The sequence below is a fragment of the Monodon monoceros genome, unplaced genomic scaffold, assembly GCF_005190385.1.
Source record: "Monodon monoceros isolate NGI ecotype Baffin Bay Population unplaced genomic scaffold, NGI_Narwhal_1 Super_Scaffold_10, whole genome shotgun sequence".
In the NCBI taxonomy this organism is placed as follows: Eukaryota; Metazoa; Chordata; class Mammalia; order Artiodactyla; family Monodontidae; genus Monodon; species Monodon monoceros.
In genome coordinates, this window is record NW_021703766.1 from 15,293,701 (window position 1) to 15,306,272 (window position 12,572).

The 12,572-nt window shown below is 35.8% G+C and overlaps 1 long non-coding RNA gene across 1 annotated transcript in view; it reads left to right on the top strand.

Annotated features, from left to right (window-relative positions):
• The first annotated feature begins 1,516 nt into the window (after window positions 1–1,516).
• LOC114886790 overlaps window positions 1,517–12,572 on the top strand; it is a 67,748-nt gene continuing 56,692 nt past the window's right edge. Inside the window, exon 1 of the long non-coding RNA XR_003791429.1 lies at window positions 1,517–1,698. This is a non-coding gene — a long non-coding RNA (uncharacterized LOC114886790). The remainder of the gene's footprint in view (window positions 1,699–12,572) is intronic.

The following is a 12,572-nucleotide window of genomic DNA, read 5'->3' on the forward strand; positions in this document are numbered from 1 at the left end:
GCTTTGGCTGTTTAACTGTTTCTACTTTTTAAGAAATATAAATACACTTCTAGAACTGGACTTAGGTTCTATGGAAATCGGTACTTCAGAGTGGACTTTAAAACTCCCTGAAATTGATACAAAATTTTTGTGTGTGTCATATTCTATACAAAAGATTCAAGGTTTTCCTTGCTTCTTAAAGGGGACTATGACCCCCCCACACACACACAAAAAAAAGAACCTCTGTTCCAGAGGCTGGACATACAGAAAATCAAGTTGAATGATAAGATTAGAAAGAAAATAGAAGATTTTCATAGTCATAGACAGGGGATATAGGAAAAGATGTCCATTTATGCTATAAAACTCTTTAAGTGGTTCTGAATTTCAATTTGAAATTCAGTCGATAGGGATGTAGTGGGGGGAGTCAGATCATAATAGACACAGAAGGTTAATGAAGAGAACACTTTTCAATCAGTGTTTTTTTCCTTGTTTGTTTTTTATGTTACCGATGAAGCCTCAGTTTCACTGTACCCCAACAGACCTATTGGCTTTGTTCTGTTTTAAGGTCTGGAAAGTATTCATAACGCCAAAACGAAACGTTTGTGTTAACAGGGTCCGACCAAGAACAAAATAATCCTATTTTCGACAGGAATCCAATCATTCAGAGTCAGCAACTGGGACAAAACCTTACATTTCTGTAGCGCTTTATACAGCGCTTGCACTTGCCGCTTTCCACTGGTAAAGCGTCCCAGTTGGGAAGAAGTGGACAGCAGCATCCTATTCCTTGATAAGGAACGTTCTGGACTCAGTTTGTGAGATGTGGGGCGCTCCCCAGGTTGCTCAGGAGTCTTTTCCACACTGTCAAGGGCAGGTAGAAAGTTTCTGACAGTGTTGGTGATGGAGAGCCGGATATAATTACGAAAGAAGTCTGGGGGAGTCAAGTACGCTTGGGGGAGGTGTTAGCATGGCAGGGTCGGAGGGTCGCTACTGGGGAGGGAAGGAACTGAGAGACACCGTTGGCGAAAGAAGAGGAAAAGGGAGCGTCAGGAGGAGCCTCCCTCCAGGGGCGACAGAATAGGGGCGGGCGCGTTGTCTCTGAGACGCGAGGAAAACGACGTGAGAGAAGAACCTAGAGGCTGCGAGGAAGCGAACAGAGGGGCTGCCTCAGGGAGGGAAGCAGCCCGGCTGAAGCCCCTCATCTCGAGGCGGCTTGTTTGACTCAGCGTCCCTGCACCTCGGCCGCCCTTTTCGTCCTTCTCCCCTCAGGGTCGCTCACCACCCAGTTTGTTGGCTCCAGCAAGACACACAGCTGCCTTCCTTACCTCACGAACTCTCCGCGCCACAAATTCAAGTAAGAGTTCCAGAGCCTCGCAGCCCGGAACGTCTCCTAGAGTGAAGGACAGATGGACCAATCGAAGCCCGGCTGGCCGCAAGCGTACAAGGCGGTGGGCGGGGCGAAGTGATGGGGTGGGACCAAACTGCGCTGCCATGACGATGGCTTCCGGTGGGCGGGCTGTGGTGACTTACAGCCGGAAGGCGAGACGCCGCGGGAAAAGCGGTCCTGTTAGGTGGTCAACGTGGTTTGGGGCTGAGGTCGTCTCCTCAAGAGTAACCGCGGGCCTGTGCTACGGTCACGCCACCGGCCTTCGTTTCCTTTAGCCTTCTCTCTCACCAAACGATTTTCCTGTCCATTTATAAAGTGCAAGTTGTTTCCCCAAGGTAAGCGTGTAGTACCATCACCCCTTGTTGGGTAAGGGGTAACGGAAACTTGAGTCCACTTTGTCACCCGAGGAGCGGGTACTAAAAAAAGGAAAAGGTGAAAATTTGGATTTCTAAACATTTAGTAATGGTTTACCGTGTGAATTTTTACTGTATCGTACACAGTTTGTAGTCTTTAAATATTGGGTGCAACTTGAGTTACGGTTAAATTTAAAATTCTAGTTATTTCTGACCGTCAAATTTCATCCGTCAAATTTCATCTAAACCGGGTATTAAAGAGCTTAATTTAAAAATTTTATGTAACAGTCTAAAAGCTTCTCTAATTTAAGTTCTTAATCTCCCGTAAGTCTGAAGTTAGATGGTAAGATGGGCAGGTGCTTTGAATCCAGACCATTTCAGGAATCAAACTAATTAAGCTGAGGCTCCTCTTTTCTTAGATCATCACTTGAATCTAAAATAATTGAAACCAGGTGCTATGCATGGCTCCTTTGGTTCAACGTGTATCTCTTTTGGCGATAATGGTCTCACATAAGTCTCTCATTTATGGAAGAACGTAAGCATTGTTGAAATGATGGAGGAGAAGTAAGGCTTTCTACAGACAAATAATACTTTTAAAAAAAACTTACAGCTTTGAAACACATCTTTCAACAAAACAAAAGTCGTTAAATTCTTGTCTCCAAAATCTAAAAGAAAAATTCAGCAGAACTTACCTGCTTATCAAGAAGAATTTCTTCCTCTACACTTAAGACAGGGAAGCATTTGTGAAAGCTTAGATCTATATGTGTTTAGGTTCCTGCCAACCCCTTTCTTAAAATTCCATCTTTAAAACTCCTTGCTATTGAGCACTTTTCCAGCAGCTTGGATGAAACATTCCAAATAACTTAGCCTGAAGGTTAGAAATTTCATTAAATAAAAAATTAAATATATTAGAATACTTAGGTATGAAACATTAATGAGCAGAGTAACACATTCTTCAGAAGAAGAGGCACTTAAGAAAACACAGGCCACATGCACTGTGGAGCCATCTACTGTGATGAGATTTGACAAGCAAGAGATCAAAAAATGGCCAGATTTCAAAAGAGAATGTTCTGTGAGATGCTTATTGCCCTCATAGACCATTTGAAAATAAAACCAACTCTCAGCAGAAGCCCAAGAGGCTTTAGAGATGAACCAGACCATCCTTTGCATGTCAGTATTATACTGAACAAAGTCAGCTATACTGTTATTTATCTGCAGGGGGAAAATGCCTAAATTTTATAAGGATTTAGGACATTAATTAAGAAATATATAGTGGTTATAGAGTTTAGAAAGCCAAGAAAGGAGACCTGAATCTAAGGTAGATTTACTTGGGAAAAACAATGTTCTCTAGTAGCATTTGACTTTGTACTGTCCATTCCTCTCACCTAAATGTCCTCTCCCCTCTGCTTGGTTGAATCTTACTAATCTCTCACGACCCAGGTCACATTTTGAATTTTTTTGAGCTGTAACCCATAGTTAACTCTCTCCCTCCAGAACACCTATAGAATTATAAATATACTCTTTATTTGGCTTTTTTGTTCTTTAGGACTGGTAAAGTTTTTATCATTTATGTTGATGAATGTATCTTACATATAGTTTGCCACATCTGCTAGATTCTAAGCTACTTAGAGTTGTATTCACCACTGTACCTGGCAGAATGACTTGAACATGGTAAACATAATTCTGATGTAAAAATGCCTAAGTTAAGATTAGTATTAAATATAGTTGGTAGCTGTGTTAGTTTTCTGGGTTTGCTGTAACAGAATACCACAGACTGAGGGAATAAACAGCAGCAATTAATTTTCTCACAATTCTAGAGGCTAGAAAGTCCAATATCAAGGTGTCAGCAGGGTTGATTTCATTCTGAAACCTCTCTCTTTGGCATGTAGTTTTGCCTCTGTCTTCACATGGTCTTTACTTCATGGACATACACATCTGTGTCCATATTTCTTCTTATAAGGACATCAGACATATTGGATTAGGGCCCATCCTAAAGACCTCATTTTAATTTAGTTACCTCTTTAAAGACCTTATCTCCAAATATGGTTGCATTCTGAAGTACTGGGGATTAGGACTTCAGCATATGAATTTGTGTGTGTGGGGGAAACAATTCAGTCCGTAACAATAACCAACACTCAAAAAGAAGAAATGATTGGGAGCAGTTGTCTGTCATCATTAGACCTCTCATCTTTAGACCTATAGATAACATAATTGTGTACATCAGAATAGCATAAGGTAATAGGGAGTGGGAGAGCCTGTGGTAAGTCAGAGAATATTTGCCCAAAGACATTCAAATTAAAATTTGTCAAAAATCAAAAAACACAACGCACACACACCCACATCCCAGCACACCAACAAAATACCGGGTCATCCAAACAAACAAAGAAAAACAAGCTGATTGGTTTTGGCTCATAGGGATCTGGTTTGCAAAAACCACCAGCATATTATTTCATTTGGAATCTATAACCTCTTAAGTAGATACTGGACATACTAAGTATGTTTTTGCATATCCAAAGACATTTTCCCCAGATCCCATTGGTTCACACATAACTTTTTTATTGAGTACCTGCTTTATTGAAGGAACTGTACTAAGTGCCTTGCTGAGATTAAAATCCATAAATTTAGCCACATATATCCAAGAGTTACAAGGACATCCAATTTTTGACATAATTTATTAAATGCATAACCATGCATAGTTTAGTATTTTGGGGGATACAGCTTTATCCTGTAAATAAATTAGAACTCTGAAAAAAAATTCTTTGTCAGATTCTGTGCTCTGATAAGGCCAAGGTTCTGATCTCAAATGCAAGTGTAAAGGACAGGAGACATATACAAAAATAATTATAGTGCAAGAAAAAAATGAGACTGTAAGAGAATTATAAAGTACTGTGGGAAATTAGAGGAGGAAAAGATTTCTTCCAGGTTGGCGTGTTACTAAAAGTGTTTAATGCAATTAGAATTACTCTTTCTTGTAGCACTTGGTACACATTAACCAATGTGTTGTATGTTAGTTATCTGCATATGTTCACAACTCCCCCAGTACAATCTGAAATATAGAAGAATGTTTTAATCTTTATATGCTCCAGTCTAGTGTTGCTCAAAAGTGTCAGAGTCACCTGGGGAACTTTTTAACAATAAACTTTTCTCAACTCTGGCTCTATAGATTCTAATTTAGTAGGCCTGGAGGAATGCTAGAGAATCTCTGTTTTTAAAAGGTTTCTCCCACTTAATGATTCTGATTATCAACCGCACTTAGAACCTTCTGCCCTAGAGCACCTGGTATAGTATGCTCTCGATAAGTTCTTGTCACATTAAATGAGTGGAGCTGTGATTTAGTAAGATTAAAAAGGCCCCTGTGTGCAGGATGAATTAGAGTGGAAAATATCCTAGAGGCAAGGAAATCCTATTACAGATGTCCAGCTAAGAAATGAAGCAGGCTTAAACTAGGGTAGAAGCTATAGGAAAGGAGAGAAGTGGTTGAGAAACACTGAAAAGATAGAATATACAGAATTAGATGAAACTTGATAGTTGCAGTAGTTCCCAAAACAGTGTGGCTAAGATTAACATGAGGTGTTTATTTAATAAGCAGGTTGCTGGACTCTATGTATGAAATCCTGTTTGGCTGGTCCAAGGTGAAGCACATGAATCTGAATTTTTTTTTAAATTTATTTTATATTGGAGTATAGTTGATTAACAATGTTTCAGGTGTATAACAAAGTGATTCAGTTATACATATACATGTATCTATTATTTTTCAAATTCGTGTCCTATTTAGGTTATTACAGAGTATTGAGCCAGTACTGTACTATACAGTAGGTCCTTGTTGGTTATGTATTTTAAATATAGCACTGTGTACACGTCAATCCCAAATTCCCAATCTGTCCCTCCCCACACCCTTCCCTGCTGGTAACCATAAGTTCCTTCCCTAACTCTGTGACCCTGTTTCTGTTTTGAAAGAAGTTCATTTATATCATTTTTTTTTAGATTCTGCATATAAGCAGTATCATATATTTCTCTTTCTCTCTCTGACTTCACTTAGTATGATAATCTCCACGTCTATCCATGTTGCTGCAAATGGCATTATTTCATTGTTTTTAATGGCTGAGTAACATTCCCTTACATATGTACCACACCTCCTTTATCTACTCATCTGTCAATAAACATTTAGGTTGCTTCCATGTCTTGCTGCTATGAACATTGGGGTGCATGTATCCTTTTGAACCATGTTTTTTTCTGGCTATGTGCCCAGGAGTGGGATTGCTGGGTCATATGGTAGCTCTGTTTTTACTTTTTAAAGTAACCTCCATACTGTTCCGCATAGTAGCTGTACCAGTTTACATTCCCACCAAGAGTGTAGGAGGGTTCTCTTTCCTCCACACCCTCTCCAGCATTTATTGTTTGTAGATTTTTTGAAGATGGCCATTCTGACCTGTGTGAAGTGATACCTTATTGCAGTTTTGGTTTGCATTTCTCTAATAATTAGTGATGTTGAGTATCTTTTCATGTGCCTCTTGGCCATCAATATGTCTTCTCTGGAGAAATGTCTATTTAGGTCCTCTGCCTATTTTTTGATTGGGTTGTTTGTTTGTTTGCTTGTTTGATATTGAGCTTCATGAGCTGTTTGTAAATTTTGGAGATTATTCCCTAGTCAGTTACTTTGTTTCCAAATATTTTCTCTCATTCTGTGGGTTGTCTTTTTGTTTTGTTTATGGTTTCCTTTGCTGTGCAGAAGATTTTGAGTTTAATTAGGTCCCATTTGTTTATTTTTGTTTTTATTTCCATTACTGTAGGAGACGGATTGAAAAAGATACTGCTGCAATTTATGTCAAAGAGTGTTCTGCCTATGTTTTCCTCTAAGAGTTTTATGGTATCTTACATTAAGGTCTTTAATCCATTTAGAGTTTACTTTTGCGTCCAGTGTTAAAGAATGTTCTAAATTCATTTTTTTTTACATGTAGCTGTCTGGTTTTCCCAGTACCATTTATTGAAGAGACTGTCTTTCCTCTATTGTATAGTTTTGCCATCATTGTCCTAGATTAATTGACCACAGGTGCATGAGTTTATTTCTGGGCTTTCTATCCTGTTCCATTGATCTATATTTCTGTTCTTGTGCTGGTACCATACTGTTTTGATGACTGTAGCTTTGTAGTATGGTGTGAAGTCAAGGAGCCTGATTCTTCCAGCTCCATTCTTCTTTCAAAAGATTACTTTGGCTATTTGAGGTCTTTTTTGTTTCCTAACTGAATCACTTTACTGTACACCTGAAACTAACACAACATTGTAGTTCAACTATATTTCAATAAAAAAGTTTAAAAAAATCAACCTTTATAATTCATTACATTAGCAGAAAAAATATAATACATTTATTACATTAATAGGAAAAAGAGTAAGTTACTATCTTCTCAATAGTGTCTGGTAAAGCATTTGATAAAATCCAACAGCCATTGATGAAAAAACTCGCAGCAAACTAGGAGTACAGTGGACTTATTTTAATCTGATAAGGATAAATGTATAAAAACACATGAACAAACATATTAAATAATGGGAACACAATAAGAATGCCCACTATTAGTACTTTCATTTCTTATTGAACAAGAATTGGTCAGTGCAATAAGGTAAGAAAAAATAAATAAAAGGCCTATAAACTGGAGAGGGCTTGAAGGAAAAACTGTTCTTATTCACAAATAATAAAATTCTATTCACAGAAAAATTTTAAAAACCACTACAGATAAACTGTTAAAAGTAATAGCAAAGTCAACTGAAACAAGTTTAATATTCAAAAATTAATTGTATTTCTATATACAAGCATCAAGAAGAAAAATAAAATTTGAAAACAATTAGGAATAGCACTAAAAACATCAAATAAGTGGGAATAAATATAAGATGTGAAATAACTGTATTCTAAAAACTTTGAAACTATCAATACATATATAATATCTAAAATAGAGTGATATACCATGAAAAAATTACAATAAGATACCTCTTCACACTCAGTAGGATAGCTGTTATTGAAAAGAAAAGGAAAGAAAGTGCAAGAGAGAGGGAGAAAGAAAGTGTTGGCAAGTATATAGAGAAATTGGAACATTCTTATGTTGCTGGTGGAACTGTAAAATAGTACAGTGGTTGTGGAAAACAGTTTGGCAGTTCTTCAGAGAGTTAAACATAGAAATTCCACTTCAAAGTATGTAACCAAACAGGAACGTAAACAGATTCATGTACACCAATGTTCATAAAAGTGTTATTCACAGTTATCAAAAGGTGGAAACAACACAAGTGTCCATCAACAAATGAATGGTTAAACAAATGTGGTATATCCATACAATGGAATATTATTATGCCATACAAAGGAATGCAGTTTTGAAAAATGCTGCAGGATGGATGGACTTGGAAAGTATTATGCTAAGTGAAATAAACCATATATGAAAGGCCTATATTTTATTGATTCCAAAAGTTGTATGATTCACAAAGACAGGAAGTAGGTTAGAAGTTACCAGAGGTGGAGTAGAGGGAGCATATGAGAAGTTAGTGCTTAATGGATACAAAATTTCTGTTTGGAGTGATGATTAAAACATTCTGGAAATAGTGGTGATGATCACACAACATTGTAAATGTACTTAATGCCACTGAATCATACACTTAAAAATGGTTATAGTGGTAAAATTTATGTTTATATGTATTTTAACACAATTAAAATTTATGTATAATATATATAAGAATTCAATGTAAGTATTGTTTTTGAGAATCACTGCTCTAACTTAGAAGTTAATGAGAAAAGCCTTTAGTTTTCTTTGTTCTGAGTCTTTGTTCCTATTTTAATCTTATTTAGGTTTTCTAAATAGATTTTTTTTTGAGGATAAAACATAGTGAGCATGCATCAGGACTATTCTGGTATCATTTTATGAATTAATGAGATACTTTTCAAATACAAATCATTCTCAGAAGAATTTGGTGCACTGGCCTAGTTATTACGGGTCGATTAGGCTTAACTGAGCTGGGGTTGTGAGGCTGAGAGTCCAGAATATAGAGTATCTAAGTAATAGTAAATCTGGAAGCCCAGTAAGAACAGAGTACCTGACTTTTGTTATACAAACAGCGTGATTCAAATGACCTTTTTAACATTATCTATTGAAATAATAACTCTAAAAACATAATATTGCCTCTTTAATAGGATAGGATAGGCTGTGCTACAGTAACGAACACCTATATTTGTCTGGCATCTTCTCATCAACAACTAACTGTAAGACAGGCTGGAAAAATCCCCATGTATTTAGTCCCAACCTAACTGCCTTGGAGGCTGTTGTAGATTTGGTGTGATGAGGATATAGCACTGGCTCTTCCAGACTGACCTACATTTTAAAATTTTCTTCACAGTGATCTAAGTGATGTTTAAAGTAAGGTTAGACTTACTGAAGTTTTGTTTCAGGCTATTTCAGACAAAATAAGGAAAATTTTTCTTTATAGACAAGATATGTATAGGTTTTGGAGATTCATGATTTCACAGTGTTGGCAAAATTCAGTAGTAGAACTCATCAATTTGCATTGTTAGTGTTAAGTACAAACTATGTGAATTATTAGTTGTATATTTTAAGTCAGTTCATTTAATTCAGTTTCAGCATCTGGAGATGGGGGCAGTAGTCCCTATCAAATGAGATTCTTATGAGGATAAAATGAGAAAAAGCGAGTGAAAAGTGCCTTACACAATGTCTGATCCATTGGAGATTAGCATTAATGGTAGTTGTCATTATTAATTAAATATTATTTGACTTTTCTACCTTTATACAATTTTGTGAATATCACATGAGGAAACATGAAGTCTTTTTGAAATTTGCAAGGTGGTATATAGATATACATTTGGCAAATGATTATAGATCCCTTCTGTTTTCTGAACTTATTTTCACTATCATATAAATAAAAGTTTGATGATAGATACTTCCTTGCATCTTTCTCTATTTTGTGGGGGTTAATCTCATCTCCCAAACAAGAATGTGTATACTGCTTGAAGAGAGCTAGTATTTCATAACTCATGTTTCTCTTGTGTCTTCTACATCTAGCACAGTTCTGTGTTCTTTAGTAAAATACTCAGTAAACATTTGTTTACTTTTAGTAATTGGTGATTTCTGAGTAGGCCCTTAAGGATATCATGATTGCAATTAGAATTAAGTCACTTGGAACATGTGATTGCTGCTACTCTCTTGAGAATTCCCATTGGTCAAAGGTGACCTTCCTATATATCCCAACAGATGCAGACCTGACAGAAGTGATTCATACCTCTCCAAACCACAACACAGATCTTTGCAGTCTGCCCTGCTTTCCAAGCCACTCTAAAACTAAAGCTACAGAAATAAATAAAGCATATTACTTATTTAGTGAGGCTGTTACTTACCAAATAGAAAACACTATTACCAGGTCTGTTGGTAGAGTTGGCTTAATATTTGTTCTTGTGTACAATCTTAGATAATACTTCCTCAAAAAATCTTTTTATCTGAATACAAATTTCAGGAGATTAGCACAGTACATACCCCAAAATATGTTGTCAATAATTTTTTGTGGAATTATATTGATAAAAAACATTGAGTCAGTAGCTCAAGAGATACTGTATCTAAGAGTCTAACTTTGAAGTAAAAATGTTTTGAATTCTCAACTATGCCATTTATTAGCTATGTGACTGTGGGTAATGTGATTTAAGTATATGAGACAAAATCTCCTTTTCTGTTAAATGGGCATTACAATAGCTAGCTCATAGGTTTATTGTATTAAATGAGATAATCCAGGTATAGCACTTAGCATAATACTAGATACCTAGTAAGTACACATTTCAGAGTAATTTCAACTGCAATAAAAAAATTTTTAAACCTCAAAATTACTCAAAATTTTCTAAAATGTATTCTCAAGTAAGAAGTTTCAAGATAAGATAGCTCCGAGGTTGGTTATTTCAGCTCCTCAGTGGCATCATCAGGATCCACATCTTCTCCATTGTTTCATTCTGGTATCCTCAAAGTGTTAGCCCTTGTCTTCAGACCAGGTTTCCTCATGGTCAGAAGACGACCACTGCAGTTTCATTCTAATCAAGTCAAAACAGCATTCGACGAAAGAAAAAACACCATCTCTTCATCTGTGTTTCTTTTTAAAAACAACAAAATCTTTCTCAAAAACTTTCCAGCACACTTGCCTTCATGACTCATTGGCTGGGCTATATCCTCACCTCCTATGTGATCACTGGCAAGGAAAAAGGAATTATGAATTACCTAGGAACAGGCTTAGACAAATCAAGATTTATCCCCAAGTTTTTGATTCTGTCACTTTTTTAAAGGGTGGATGCCTAAACAAAACTTGTTAACTAGGGGGAGATGGCTGTATACTATAGCTATTAGTCCGCATAATAGAATATTTGCCATTCTTTTTTTTATCCTCACATGAAGGAGATTCGGGTATCTGAATCACTGCTCAGTTACTTTCCCTCATCATCCATCAATTACATCACTCTCATCAGCATATTAGACAAACTAATGCCAATTTCATTCTTTTTTAATCTTTTCATTCTGTTATGTTGCTGCTACTGACAGAAGGTTACTGAAGTGTCACAGCTAAAAATGTCAAATGCCTAGGAATATCAGGTTTACCTGAAAGATCATAAATATAAATGACATGCTAACTATAGCTACTTTCTTAGGGTGAATTTCATCTTAGGACAGAAGCAAATTTATGGCATTACTATATGTGACTTATAAATACAAAATCTTGCTTTCCAAGCTAAAAAAAAAACCGTTAAAAAGAATTTACTTCCCATTTAGATTAGGTAATCTATTTAATTAGCACCAAGATGAAAACCAAATAAGAAATTATAACATGTTTGTGAAGGAAAACAAGAAATGGTCCACAAGCATTTTTCATTATACCAAGTGTTTATAAAAGGGAAGGGGTATAATTACATAGAAGTATATACTGGAAATGCTTTACTTTCCATTTTATTCCTCTATAACTCCATTTAAAAATCTGTTTGCTACTATGGACTTGGCTTGATATATAAATAATTTTCAAAAGAAACAAGAAATTTACATAATCTGTCTTTTTACCCTCTATTTCCGTAAAGTCTATAAATTGAAAAAATATAGCCCTTGGAAACAACTTGAGAAAAGAGTGAGACCTGATTTAGAAGACGAGGGTAAAAATTCATTAAGAAAAATCCCCCTACAAAACAAATCAATTATAAGAAATTTTCTTGGTTTTGTACCATCATCTTCCTTTTCTCAAGGAGAAGTGCTACTGATATTTGGTCTCATTGGAAGCATTTTTAAAACATCTGTAATATAGATAACTAATAGAACAGATATTAGTATGGATTTCTGTTGTACATAATCGTGACATATGGTAAAATTAGAACTATCTGAAGAATGAGGCATCATATCTATAATGAAAATTTTCATATTAAAACCTTATATCTAGAAAGTTCTCCAGTGGGACTGTTAATATTTGTCAATATATTTTCTAAAAGCGGCAATTTAAAAAAATTTTTTATTGGAGTATAGTTGATTTACAATGTTATATTAGCTTCAGGTGTACAGCAAAGTCAATCTGTTATACATATATCTGCTGTTTTTAAGATTCTTTTCCCATATAGGCCATTACAGAGTATTGAGTAGAGTTCCCTGTGCTATATAGTAGGTCCTTATCAGTTATCTGTTTTATATATAATAGTGTGTATATATCATTCCCAATCTTCCAGTTTATCCCTCTCCCACCGTTTCTACCTGGTAACCATAAGTTTGTTTTCTACATCTGTAACTATTTTTGTTTTGTAGATAAGTTCATTTGTACCCTTTTTTAAAATTCCACATATAAGCCATATCCTATGATAT